This window comes from Vespa velutina, chromosome 21 (genome assembly GCF_912470025.1).
Source record: "Vespa velutina chromosome 21, iVesVel2.1, whole genome shotgun sequence".
Classification (NCBI taxonomy): domain Eukaryota; kingdom Metazoa; phylum Arthropoda; class Insecta; order Hymenoptera; family Vespidae; genus Vespa; species Vespa velutina.
In genome coordinates this window covers 3348691-3362497 of record NC_062208.1, presented here as the reverse complement: position 1 = coordinate 3362497, position 13807 = coordinate 3348691, and the positions used below count along the sequence as shown (strand labels likewise).

The following is a 13807-nucleotide window of genomic DNA, read 5'->3' as shown; positions in this document are numbered from 1 at the left end:
AGAAAAAGAGAAAAAAAAGAAAAAATTTGCGTGCAAAGTTCGTTAAGTAGCTTACTTCCCTTGGAAAAAAGAAAAAAAGATATAAAACAATTGCAATATGTGGGTAGATAAGAACAACGGAATTGTCAAATTTTCTTTCTTACTCGTGTGAAGTAATTAATGAATGGAAAAGAACTGCACGCCTTTGCTAATAAACGGTACTCGCTAAAATATCGCTAAAACTAGCCATAGGAACATTTTCAAAGACTTAGATAAATAAATTAGGTATATCCGGCGTTCTATAGAAACTTTTAGACTTTTGCTGTGTCTCGAAAAGTGCACCGATGAAAAATCGATAGGAAATCTTAACGCTTTCATACTCGAACTTACTATCGTATCGAGAGGGATAATTGAAATTAAATTAATAGAAGTATCGATTTATAAAAGAGAAAGATAGAGAGAATGAGAAAGAAAAAAAGAAGTGAGACGACTGGTAGCTTTAAATTGAAATAAAAAGAAAAGAAAAGAAAAAAAGAAAAGAAAAAAAGAAAAAATTGAAGTCGGCCAATGTCCTTTTACTTATTATTCACGGCACATAAACTCCAAGATACAGTATTGTTGGTGTTGTGCGATTGCGAGAGGGAAAGAGAGAGAGCGAGAGAGAGAGAGAGAGAGAGAGAGAGAGAGAGAGGGAGAGAGAGAGATGCAAGGCAGCTTTGGAATTCCAATCCCAAGGGAATCAAGGGATTCACCAAAGCGAAGGTACCCACGTGAATTCGCGCTCGGTTTCTCGCGAAATGCTGACGAACTGCATCTTCCTTCTCGATCGAATTCAGAGAAATTGCGAATAAGGGACAGACTAGGATTTCTTACGGTGTCTGTCCCTTTTTCGAACGACTTCATGTTTCTTTTCACCATCTTTCAACTTCCTCTACTTTTATATTTTTCCAAGGATTTCATTATCCCTCGATCTCGACAGAGGATTTTCCAGTTCTTTCTTATTTTCATTTCGAATGAAAAAGTTTCACATTGAAATTTGAATAAAACAAATTTTAAACAAAATTAAATTAAATATTAAAGATCAAATAGCAATTAATATTGTAGGATTAAAAACAATTTATAATGTTTAGATATTATTTTTGTATATTCTCGTATACAAAGTATATCTCAGTCTATAAATACATTTTTACAAAACAATTACAATATTAGTATTACTATATTAACGAAAGATTTATAATATTAAATTAGAGTTTGTAGCCTCTACTTTATTAATTCGAATAATTTTCCTTATAGAATCGAAAAGAAAAATTTGCATTGTGATTTTAATCAGGTTTGCATTTTTCATCCTTCTTTCTCTGTTTTAATTAGTTGGTCACGTGGATAATTTTCATTATTTCGTTGACAGCAAGTATTCCAATACTTCTCTATCTCTCTTTTTCTTTCACTGTCACTTTTTATGCTCTCTCAATCATTTCTTCTCTCATATGTGTGCGTGTGTGTGTATGTGTATATATAATATATATATATATATATCTCCTTCTATCACACGTTTGGTGCACTTCCGACTCTGGGTGCTCAGTTCAACCGCGCGGTGCGTCATAATAATGGCACTCTATACCCCCACGATTGCCGCCTACGTGACTCGCAATAACTCACGAGCGAGTGCGCAGCCACTCAACGTCGAGCTCGGGACTTACGTTTAGGGCGGAGAGGTGGAGGGGAAGGGTGTCGGAGGATGAGAAAATAAAGAAGAGAAAAAGAGGGATACTGTGACAGAACTCTGTCCGTACTCTCTTTCGACAAAAGAATAATTAAACAAAATGATATTCGAATGAATGAATGTGAGTTTTGTCCGATCATTTATATTATCTTATTTAACGATAAAGTTAATTGATATAAATATATATATATATATATTTTTTTTTGTTTTTCAATTTGACATGATAATAATGATTATTAGAAGCTAGTGATGTCCCTTCGAACGAATGGCCCTTTTTCGATAAAAAATAAAACGAAAAAATATTTTTCTCTGGCGAGATGGTACACGGAAGTAGTAGAAAAGAAAATTGCACGTGTAAGTGGCAGTACGTGGTCGGTTCGATGAGTTGAGCTTGATAAGAAGAAACGTACGTTCTATCTCTCTCTCTCTCTCTCTCTCTCTCTCTCTCTCTCTCTCTCTCTCTCTCTCTCTCTCTCCATCCCTCTCTCTCTTTCTCACATTCTATTGGCCCTTTGTCGTTGCAAAGAGATAGAGATAGAGAGAGAGAGAGAGAGAGAGAGAGGGAGGGAGGGAGGAAACGATAGAAGATGGCCTGAAATTGCCCTTATCCACCTGCTGGCGTTCGAGCTCGGCCCCTTACAAATGGATTCCTCTTATCCCATTTTCTGGAGTGCACTGCGATCGTTGTCGATGGACATCGAAGGTCGTGCGAACGATCGATAGATTTTGTACTACGTTATATATAGGTATATATAGTATATAAAAGAGAGAGAGAGAGAGAGAGAGGGAGAGAGAGAAAGAGATGATTGTCATCATAGTCTGAAGTATTTTCGTCTTTAACTATCTCGTCGATAGACTTCGAAAAGAGAGAAACGTTTACTTTTTACACTTTTTTTTAACATACAGCCGAATAGAAGAAACAAAAGAGAAAAGAAAAGAGAAGAGGAAGAGATTCATTTGTCATTTATTTCGAAAAGTAAATTTTGTAAATGTCAGCTTTATAAAATTCGTAAGCTTCGATTAACGTTCTTCACTTTTGGATCTGCATTAAGTGCACTTGTCTTTTTACTCTTCGTTAATTAACTTTGCCTCCTCGAATGTTTTACGTGGTAGCAAATATTTGTCGTAAACTAATCTTGATGTTTAAAGCGGAGATTCCCTTTGCCTTGAAGACCTTGTAAAAGGTACAGAATTTCCTCGTACGTGAAATGTACCTTTATCCAAAGATCTGTTCTTTGAAATAGTCGAGACTAGATTTCGCAAGAAAATCTACCAAAAAATACGTTCGGTTATTAAAAAAAAAAAAAGAAAAAAAAATAAAAAAATAAAAATAAAAAGAGAAAATAATGAAAGGAGAAGACGAAAAAATTAGCAAAAAAAGTAAGAAAAAAAAAAAACTTTTTTATTTCGAAATTTATTTTGTACTTCATAAATTACTAATTTCTTCGTCTCTATGCGAAAAAAAAAAGAAAAAAAAAAATGAAAAGCCCTCGGTCCAACCCAGGAAATATTTAATTAAATGTCAAAAAGGTATTGCCAAATAACTTTTGCAAGTGACTGTACGTTAAACGTACTCGTTAGGTCAGAGCAAACTTTGACCACGCTAAGGGTACCCGTAGCCGTGGTACTCATAAGCTCGCAATCCTTTTTATTATTTTTCTTTCTCTTTTTTATTTTTTTTATTTTTTTTTTCCTTCGTATCGTTGGAGGTCTAACGAGAACGGAGCTAATAGAATTCAACTGGTATTCGCACATTTTCGTATCTGCGTTTACGCGCGAATTCATTTCGACAAGGAAGGAATCGCTCCAATTCGATAAACTCGAACTCCCTAATTCTCTATGTACCTACCTACATACATATATACGAAGGGATAAAATATAACTTGGAGATTTATCGACTGCAATGCATATTTTTTTTGTTTTTTTTTTTCATTTTAACACACTTAAATAACGTACCGAGGCAAGTAAAGAAAGAAAAAGAAAACAAGAAAGAAAAGAAAAGAAAGGAATGAAAAACAAGATGCATCCTTCTAAACTTTTTTAATCGAAAGAACGACGGCTAAAAAGTTAAAAGAGCTTAAAAATGAAAGTCTCTCGGTGATGATTCTAACATAATCTTTTAATTAAAAATATAAAGTAACAATGCAAACAGATAGGTACATACATGTAGGTCACATCACTTTTTTCTTTCCTTCAGTAGTTTCATATGACTATCATAATCATCGGAAAGAAGATAGTCGTAAAAGGTAATAAAAATTTTCGATAAAACTATAGAAAGAAGAGAGAGAGAGAGAGATAGGGGAAGAGGAGAAAGGGGAATAGAGATCATTCTCAAATCGATGAAAGATACGACGAGTTTTAGTGCAAAGGATCGTAACTATCATCTAGCGTTAAAGTTTGTTAAAAATAGCGAAAAGAAAGAAAAAGAGAGATAGAAGAAGGTAGTGGTTTTCTCGATTATGAGATGGATCCGGATTCTGCGCTAACACCAAGATAATCCTATAGAACGTTCGCATAGCCACCTTTTCCACCTTTCCACAAATACGAAGGAAGTTCATAGATTTTAGGAGTAATCCAAACTACGTAGGTACATTCTCTAGGACGTTACTAATACATACTTAGTCTCGAGCCTCATACATATACGTGAGCGCGCGCCCACACACACACACATATAAAGAGACAGAAGTGAAGTAAAATGCAGGACAATTTACTGAAGTTCCTCCGGCGATCTTTTCGTCTCTGCTTCTTCTTGTCTCTCTCTCTCTCTCTCTCTCTCGTTCTCGTTCTCGTTCTCGTTCTCGTTCTCGTTCTTGTCGTCCTCTTCCAGCTCCTTCGAGTCTCGATCGAAAAACGGGTATAACGAAAAACGAAGATAGAAAGTATCGACCCAAAGACGGCTATCTTTTTCCAATACTTTGTGTGTTTATGTGTGAGTGTGAGTGTAGGTGTCTGCGGTATGTACGAATTTTAGAATCCTCACGCCCACCTCAACGCAATTCTATCCAAAAAGGCGTCTGCATCGCCGTTTGCTTCTTCCGATCCTGCGAACTGTCGATAGCGAATATTTTCTATCTCTTTCTCTCTCTCTCTCTCTCTCTCTCTCTCTCTCTCTCTCTCTTTTCTATTCTCGTCTTTAGCCATTTCCTATCACCTTCTCTACCCATGACCCAACATCTACGGTCCACCTATCTCTACTTATTCGAAAAAGAGAGAGAAAGAGAGTATGTCTGTCTGTATATGTGTATACGTGTTAGCGTGTGCCAGAGGTCGTATCTTTACTCTCGAAAAGAGAGAGAGAGAGAGAGAGAGACGACGTCTCACGTATACCTTCGGATCGACGAAACTTTATGCGCCCTTAATCGCAGTAAGTCCCCTTTTAATTCCAAGCACGTACACTCGTGGATCTGAAAATTCTTGTATTATTCAAACAGAGACGGAGGAGAGTGTTGGGAGATTCCTCGTTACGAGAGATATGAACCGAGATGGCCCTTCGGGACAACTTTTTATCAACGTCTTCATAGCATTCTGATCGATCATCTTTTCTAATATATTGCAACTTTTTCTTTCTCTTATTTATATATATATATATTTTATAGAAACTAGAAAAGCTAATATTTTCAAGTAACTTCAATTTCGATTCGTTTTTGTAATATATTTTGTAACCTTGTAATGTTATTACATAAATTGTACGACGAGACTGAAGACAAAGGTGACCTACTTAAGGCTGTTCATCGTCTTTCCCTCGTGTATGACTTTAGCGACATTTATGGACAAAATATGAAATACTAGCGCAAGCGGAGAATACTATCACAAATATACTATCGTATCGGTGCATAAGCTTGTGTAGGTTTCAACCCTCTTACGTGTAACATAACGATTGATTTAGTTAGTGTATGTTAGAATAGTATTAGTTGACTAACGGTGGCGTGCGTTTCATAGTGATCCATGCTAGATACGACGCAATGCCGGTACATATTTGTTTTACGATATAAATGCATGAAGAATAATAAATATTATTGATACATATAATAACTATACAAATATATATATATATATATATATATATATATATGTATTTACATAAATTTGCGACGAGAAAACAAGATCTTATCGAATATTTTGTAGAAAATAATAATCAATGAGATATATAACGCGATTAGGAGATTTAGGTAGAGTCGTTTGCAGTTACATCGAATTTATTAAATTATCAATCTAAACATTTGCCGATAAACGATAAACGTTGCTATTAAAATTTTTCACGTCTCTGATATGTGAATGTAAAATTCAGAGAAAACTAGATATTTTCTTTTTTTAGATTTAACAGTATTTCAGAAAACTAAAACTTATTAGCACGAATGTATTTTTTTAATTTTTACCATAGAATCATCTATCTAAAGCTCATTGAAATTCCTGAGTGAGCTTTCTCCGTGATGCGATACGCATTTTCTTGCGTTTGGAATGAATCAGAAAAATTCATTTCGACGTCGGTTTTCGATGCGTAAAAAAGATTTTCCTTGAATTTTTGAAAAAGCTTTATTTTTATGCATAAACTATTCTTGAAAAAAAGAAATAACATTTTTGACACGATTTTCTTGAAACAAAATTAAGCTTTTTGAAAACTTAAAAAAAGTTGTCACGTCGTTTAAACTTTCATCTTTGAAATGAGAACTTATTTATCAAAATCGGTCAAGAATTACATTGCCGTAAATCGTTATAAAGTCAGGGGTGTTTAATAGCTTTAAAAATCCTTAAGTTTTTTGTTTTCATTTCTTTTTTCTTTACCTTCTATTTTCTTTTTCTTTTTTTGTTCTTATTTAAATCATCTCTACGTGTAAACACTCGATCTTAATGCGACGATACGCTAGCTGAAAAGTATTAAAGGAGAGCCACACTTACCTTGACTTATACATTCTTTAAAAGTTAATTAAGATCCCTGTAACTGGCATCAAAGTTCTCAGAGATTTTACAGGATTTTAATGAGCACTTTTAAGATCGCCATTTTCATTAGCTTTAGGAATTTGATTTTCTTTCGTCTTTCTTTAGAACATTTCGAAAGCTTCTGTATTTTTTCCTCGTCGATCGGTATTTATAATGTAAATCGACCGTTTCGTTTTGAAAAATAAAAGGTAGAAGTAGCGTATAGCAGTTTTCTGTAAGAGAAAGAAGAAATAGTAGCTTGACTACTTCGTAGAGCACATGTAAATCTAGAAGCACGTACTTAGAGCTACTTTAAATGCAGAGCCGGAGTTACCACGAATTAGGTAAATCGGGATCTATGTATGTACCTACGTATATCTTTCGCACGCTCTGTCATACCACACGTGTGATTCATTATCATAATGAGGAGTTGAGAGTAATACCGTCTGCTTTTGTTCGGAGATAGTATGTAGTAGTAATATGTAATATTACTAGCAGCATATAGATTATATACGATAAAAGTAATATTTTGCATGCTAAATATTGCACATACGTTTAAGCCCTAAAATTCATTACAACGTTTCACACGGATATGCAAATGTTAAAGAGTTTGTTAATAAACATTTTCCAACGGTATTTTATTTTTAGTCTTTTAATTTCCCACGCATTAAATAGGGCAAATCTAATGAGTATACTTTTGAAATTAGAATATAATTTTTATGGAATATTTCTAAGACTAAAATTTGAAAATTGCTCTGATACTGAATCAAAAATATTCGTAGAAATATATATATATATATATATATATATATATATATATATATATATATATATATATATTAGGGCAAGAAGGTTGTAAATTTTCACGAAGAGCGGTACGGATTGAATTCACGAATAGCAGCATTTATTGGAGAGCATGGATCTAACTTGTAGGAAGATCTATGAGACGTCGAAAGGAAGAAAGATCTTGGAATGTTTTGAAATAGCAGATGTTCTCAAATATTCAGAAGACAAATGCATATCGAATGGAAATTCTTAAACAGATCATTTTAATTATGTTTATATCAACTTTATTTTAAAATAAAATCTCAACATTATTATTATTATGTTGTTCACATGTTATTAAAAATTAAACAATGATAACTAAATAGACTCTCTCATTAATCATTATGAAATATAACAGATTTGTAATGAACAGAACACAATTATTTTTTTTTTTTTGCAGTTTATAACAGATAATAATTATCATCTATAAAAAAGAAAGAATAAAAAAAAAAAAATACTAATTACAACGAACCTGTTGAATATTATCAGTTTCATAAATGATTTCTTGCGTGTGATTTTATTAAAAGAAGATGTAAATTCAGGATTAATTTGTTGGAAAGAAGGAAGATGGTCCTTTATCGTGGCAACCACAGATGGCTTTTATAGAAATTTCGAATTGTCACGAATCGCACGCGAAACAATGGAGAAAATAGTGGCCAAATAATTTCGCCTCGATGTGGAACACGTAATCGGAGGAAGGTTTCAACGTTCCGTGCCGTGGTTCGTGCAATTAACTCGAAATGCTGGTGCGGTTCGAGAATGGGGCTGGGCAGGTGGAAATCATCGTGGTCCACTGACGAAAAAAAAAAAAAAGGAAAAGTACATTCATATTTTATGTATGCCAGCGAGTAAATCGATTAAAAACATCATACAAAAAAGCCACGATGTGGTTCAGGATGTGTGGAGCGATCGGTGTAAAAATAACATTATTAATTTAAAACGATCACAGAGAGATAACAAATATACTCAAATTAAGGGAATCAAATAAAATAAAAAAAAAAAATCTCCTTTTCAAAGATTTTATAATCAATTAAATTGTCCATATATAATTTTATCAGGTTATCAGTAAATCTACCAATTCCAATTTGACTTCATTAATTATCGACTCTGTTATAAAAATAACGTCAGAAAAAGTCATTAAAAAAATTATTGGGAATACAATTTTCTCCTGAAGATTTTTTTTTTTTTTTTTCTTTAGATATTACAAACAAAGGAAAAAGTATCGAAAGAAAAAAAGGGAGATAGTGAGAAACTATAGAATAGGGAGTATAGTATAACAATTAATTCGAAGAGAGTAGAGAAACGAATCGCAAGAACGCGCTTTCACGTTTTCGTCACGGTCTCGTGCAATTAACCCGAGATTCACCGACTCGGGATCGTTTTAGAGGTTGCGGTGGTCCAGGGAGTTAAACGAAGAAACTGAAGGTGGTACAGCTGCTGGAAGTAGTGGGTGTCACGGAATGCTCGAGAACGATGCGGATAGACCAACCGGGCCACAACCGTTGCCATTGCTTTTACCACGAATATGGCGTGACAATGAAGTTCCTTCTCTTTTTTCTCTCTTCATCTCATCCGCATGTAAGCAAAACGAGGATCCTATTCGCGAAAATAATCGCGACCCCATTTTGCTGAAAGCCGCACGTACAAAATAATTAGACTGATTTTCTAACTGCAACACCAGTTTCCTCTCTCTCTCTCTCTCTTGTTCTTTTTTTCAACAGCATCTTAACTATCATCTTAATTCTTTTTCTTCGACTTGCAAATAATCGAAACAATACAATTCTCAATAATTAATTTTATTATTAATTAATTTTAATAAATAAAAAAAAGAATATTCACCAGACTTTTATATAAAGTAGCATAATATCTCTGTTATTCAGCGATTATGCTAAAAATACATTTTCTTTATTCCATCTGGGACATGTTACAAATTACTTTGCGATCGTGGGAAGCATGCCAGGTGGAAAAACGTTCAAGGAGATCATTCTTTTGTCGTTGTTATTCGTAAATGTTGCTGCTTCTAATGCTATTCTTTCTTCTCTCTATCTCTTTCTCTTGATCTTTTTATGATTAAGATCAAAGTTTCTGGAGAAAATGAAAAAGGAAAAATATTCGTCATTTATCTTCGAATATTATTAATTGCGTATTAAACCTTTCTCTCTCCCTCTCTGTATTTTTTTTTTTTTTCTTTGAACTTTACTACTTTACATCTTTCATTCCAATCTCTCGAGTAGGTAAAATTTGACTTGTTACTTTGATTTGTATCACGATTTCTCGGGCGAAATTATACGGCGTTTATAATTATCGACGGAAACGCAATAACTCGAGAATAAATTGCCAGTGGGCACGATGCCGTAACCAATAGCCAAGCCCGAGCTCGTAAACCTCATGGCTTTCCGTTTCGAATTCGAGCCGTACCATTTAATCGCTTATTATTCGTATTTTAGCGTGCTTCGTCAACGCAAACGGAAGGAAAGTCGTGTAATTCTTTCAATGATTTTCCTTTCGTCGTGGTACCATCGAAAAATAACAGTGAAAGAAAGCAAAAGTTTCTTTCTTTTTTAATTTTTCTTCTTTTTTTCTCTCCTTTTTTCTTTTTCTTTTTTATTCTTTTTTCTTTTATTTTTTTTTTCTTTTTTTCTTTTTTTTTTTTTTTTTTTTTTTTTTGAATACGTCCAAACGTTGATGTCCAAACGCTTATATGCATACACCCGGACACAATGCAAATAGTTCATAGTTGGAATTTAAAATATTTTTTCAAGTTAACTCAACGTGGTAAGAGGAGTATACACAGAGGACCTGAACAATTAAAAAAATGAAACTTCCCTTCAAACAGATGGTACATATATGCATATATATATATATATATACACACAGGTTTTTGCTAAACGAAATATAAAATAAGCAAACATATGGACGATTTCAAAGTCTAAAATTTTGTTAGAAAAGGAAGAAGAATGAAACTAATGCTTTTTCATATTTCAAAAATTTCTTTAATATAAAAATCTCACTGACATTTATCATATTTATAATTTACGATGTTGGGAAAATTTTGGTGGATGAATTTTTGTCGGGCCTCGTTGGATGTAAACTAGGCATTGTTCTCTTTGTACGCAAATACTTGGTACGCAATTCGTTAAGGATAATGTCCTTCCGGAAAAGGGAAGAAGAGGAAGAGAAGGAAAGGAGACGCGTGCGGATCTCGCGTTGGTAAAGCGTGCATTATTTACACCGTCAAGGGGCGAGCACCGCCGTTGCTGGCAAGTTTGCACTTGAGTCCATTATTACTCCTGCCTTGCGTGGATTATTCCGACAGCTTAACGCTCGACCGTTAAGTAAATCCTGTCCCACGAGCTCACCCTAGACCGTTACAACATGACACTTTACCCAGATCCATGTAATACGTTATTCTCCCTTATTTCCTCTTTTCTCATATCCTTTCACGATTTTCGAATCTCTTCCACACCTCAAAATAGATATATCAATTTTCGTTCTTCCTTTTGTTTTCAAATACATTTCCTAACGTTGATCGTAAAGAATGTTCAGATTTTCTAACCCATATTTGTTTTGTGTATTTAATATATATTTAACCTGTCACAAAATTATTGTTTTATAAGTATATATTTTTAACGTTGCCGTGGTGGTCGATCCTCGAAGTCGTTCACATTAGCAACAATTTTTAATACCTATCGATTCCACAATTTTTATATTTTATACGTATATGCATTTACTAGCTAATTGACTTAAAAGGGAAAGAGAGAGAGAGAGAGAGAGAGAGAGAGAAAGGGAATAAATTTTCTTAGCTTCTTCTTGCTTATCAAATATCTTTTTTTTCCTTGTTTTCTTTTGAACCACAGGTCGAAAGAAAAATTTTCCATACACGTGAGGTGGCTTGATGAAGAGTAAGTGCAAAGTATGGGAAAGAGTGAAGTAATTTACGTCGATGGAAAGGAAGGCGCTTGGAAAAAGTGCAAAGACGTTGAGATTCTTGGTGGGCTTCGAAGTAAAGGGAGAAAAGAAAGAGCGCATAATAGCATTAAACGTTCGTGCATGAGTCCTCTTTCTTTCTCAGTGGTTCTAAACACGACACGATGATAAACTACGGAATTTATGTTTAAAAATAAACGAATGACATGAAGAAATGAAAAAAAGAAATTATAAATGTAATTTCCAACAAATATTTAACATTATAAATTATGTTCATAATATAATGGAAATGACATGTAATACGTGCATTAACATTGACAGGTCGAATGGATGTTTAAAACTATCGTTACATTTTGTGCTCCGACAAATCGAAAGAAAAAAAAAAAAAAAGATCTACATGGATCCATAGATATGTACGTACACGTACGTACATCGATGTAGGAAAAGCATGTAACGCTTTTGTCGTTTCAGGGCGTAGTCATGTTTTCCATTGAAATCCGAATTTGCCAGATTATCCGTTTAAACTGAACACACAGAGACAAAGTAAATGGCGATCCTTCATAAACGACACTTTTTACTTGCTAACAGGAAAAGAACGATGAGATAAAAAACAAAACAACAACAACAAAATATATATATATATATATATATATATATATATATATATATAATAAAAGTGAATATGCACAATCGACTTTGCACACGAGAGTGCTCGAAATATCGGCAGGATAAACCAGTGAAAATTGGAAAACTTCGTTAAATTGATTACGTCATATTCGCGAGCACGGCCGAAGGCGACATTGATTTTATTTAACAATGGAAACACGAGCCAAATGTTAATACGATCGATCGGTACTTTCAACTACTATCGCTGTTAGTACCATTGCTGCATATACCTACGTGAAATCTCATTAACGTGGAACATCGAAAATAATTTTCACTCATCGTTAGAAACTTTCTCTCTTTCTCTCTCTCTCTCTCTCTCTCTCTCTCTCTCTCTCTCTCTCTCTCTCTCTCTCTCTCTCTCTGACAAAACTGTCATTTTAATACATGCGATGATTTTTTTGTTCTCTTTTTTTTTTCTTTATTTTTTCATCTTCGCTAAGTCTCACGAAACACACACGCGCATGTGTATACAGGTACACATACAATTAAAAGGTGCAAACGTAGTATACACTTGATCGAACGAGAAAGAAAGAAAGAAAGAGAAAAAGAGAGAGAGAGAGAGAGAGAGAGAGAGAGACAAAGAGAAGCGTAGAACGTTGAAGATTATCGAGATTGCGATCGACAAATTTATATTCACGTTAACGAGAGCGTTTCATAAAAGGCGCACCTTCGATTTATCGGCCGTATTCAAGCGAACGTTCCGCATTTCCGGGATATCGATTATCAACGCGGATTGCATCGGCCCGAGTTCTTTATCCTCAGTCTCTCCTCCTACTCCTTCTCTTTTCTCACCCGAAAAACGAAAGAACGGAAGATGAAAAACAAAAAAAATAGAGAAAGAGAGAGAGAGAGAGAGAGAGAGAGAGAGGCGAGACAGGAAGAGTGAAATAAAAAATATGACACAAAGAAAAACGAGAAAGTGAAATAATAAAAAGTTCATAGGTTTGAGTCTGGTGACGTGCGTTTTAAGGGTTGCATGAATTTTCTCACGATTTCGTTTCTACTCTCTTTCGATCGGACCGCCCGCGGGAATATTATCGGGTTTCCTTCCCTAGGGAGTCTCCTTGGGACTCCGCAAGAGTTCGCAGATGTTTGCCAGAAGCTTTCCAGCTCTCGTGGTATCATGAGGGAGTAAGAGAAGGAGAAAGGGAGACCTATATTCCACGTGCGTCCTTGCGGTAAATGAATTAAACCAACCACCCCCTCACCCCCACCTTCCTCCCTCTCTATGTTCCCTTCGCTATTCAATCCCTTCTAGTCTTCTATCGCGAGGCCTGGCTAAAGTAAACCGTGCTTCAGCTTCCAGACCGCTTTTGCTTGCACGTTTTCCTGCCGTCACTACGACGATCATGATTACGTATTTCGGTCGAGGTTGAGTAATCGGGAACTTGACAAAGATGGGAACACGTGAACGAGCTTTCCTAGAAATCCCAGCTTGAATTGGGATCTTTTTCAAGTGACCTAAATTCACGTGGAACATAGAAAATCTAAGGATTTTGTTTAACAAATAATTTTTCTTACGATTAATTATTAATTAGATCAAATGGAAAAAGAATTTTTCAAGGGAAATCGAACTTCCACGTTTATGCAATGATACGTTTATTTCGTAATTAGCCAATAGGATCGAGTATGTAATTTATTTCGAAAGAGAGATTAAATGGAAAAGCTAGTTTTTTTTCTTTTTTCTTTTTTCTTTTCTTTTTTTTTTTTTTTTTTTTTTTTTTTTTTTTTGAGTAAAATAATTTGAATAATTAGCAATGTCTAAATGTAAAG

General features: G+C 34.5%; 1 long non-coding RNA gene across 3 annotated transcripts in view; it reads left to right on the top strand.

Annotated features, from left to right (window-relative positions):
• The window catches only part of LOC124956228, a 79276-nt gene that overhangs the window by 47807 nt on the left and 17662 nt on the right, over window positions 1–13807 (top strand). Inside the window, exon 1 of one of the 3 annotated variants that reach the window (XR_007103177.1) lies at window positions 11092–11781. The exons of the other annotated variants lie outside the window; for them this stretch is intronic. This is a non-coding gene — a long non-coding RNA (uncharacterized LOC124956228). Of the gene's footprint in view, window positions 1–11091; window positions 11782–13807 lie in introns of those variants that run through there. 3 annotated transcript variants of the gene reach the window in all.